This window comes from Sinocyclocheilus grahami, unplaced genomic scaffold (genome assembly GCF_001515645.1).
Source record: "Sinocyclocheilus grahami isolate Dianchi unplaced genomic scaffold, SAMN03320097.WGS_v1.1 scaffold664.1, whole genome shotgun sequence".
Taxonomy (NCBI): domain Eukaryota; kingdom Metazoa; phylum Chordata; class Actinopteri; order Cypriniformes; family Cyprinidae; genus Sinocyclocheilus; species Sinocyclocheilus grahami.
The window spans coordinates 143662-144435 of record NW_015505843.1 but is presented as its reverse complement, the minus strand read 5'-3'; the positions used below and the strand labels follow the sequence as shown (position 1 = coordinate 144435).

At 62.7% G+C, this 774-nt stretch overlaps 1 protein-coding gene across 3 annotated transcripts in view; it reads right to left on the bottom strand.

Annotated features, from left to right (window-relative positions):
- The window catches only part of LOC107558887 (protein FAM19A1-like), a 186014-nt gene that overhangs the window by 42754 nt on the left and 142486 nt on the right, over window positions 1–774 (bottom strand). The window lies entirely within an intron of this gene.

The following is a 774-nucleotide window of genomic DNA, read 5'->3' as shown; positions in this document are numbered from 1 at the left end:
GAGGACGGCGGTGCACGAGACCCAGTCTCCACACAGCCGGCCCCCTCTCCCTTCGCTAGTGGGCAGCAGGGTTCAGTTCAAGGATGCTACGCCTCCTCACGAGCCCCCTGCCCAGCCGTGGAGCCAGGTAAGTGGCGCGCCGCGCACTCAGACCCCACCCTGGGACACACGGAAGCCTCCCGGGTTGGGTCCCTGTGCTCCACTTCGTGCCCCACTGCGGGTACGTCGGTGGTCTCCCTGGTCTCGCTAGTTCGGTCACTGTGGGCCTGGTTAGCGCTCCCCAGGCCGTCTCGCTGGCTCATGAGAACCATCAGACTCGGCTACGCCATTCAGGTCGCCCAGCGCCCGCCCAAGTTCAGGGGCATTCGGTTCACCTCTGTGCCGGACAAACATGCTCCTGTCTTGCGTGCAGAGATCGCGGTCCTGCTGGCGAAGGACGCGATACAGCCGGTCCCTCCAGCCGAGATGAGGTCGGGTTTCTACAGCCCATACTTCATCGTACCCAAGAAAGGCGGTGGGTTACGACCGATCCTGGACCTGCGCGTACTGAACCGGGCCCTTCACAAGCTCCCGTTCAGCAGGCTGACGCAGAGACGCGTCTTTCAGTGCGTCCGTCCTTTCGATTGGTTTGCAGTGGTTGACCCCAAGGACGCGTACTTTCATGTCTCGAGCATATCAGTACAAGGTCCTCCCCTTCGGGCTATCCCTGTCGCCTCGTGTCTTCACCAAGGTCGTGGAGGCAGCCCGCGTTCCATTGAGGGAAGCAGGCATTCG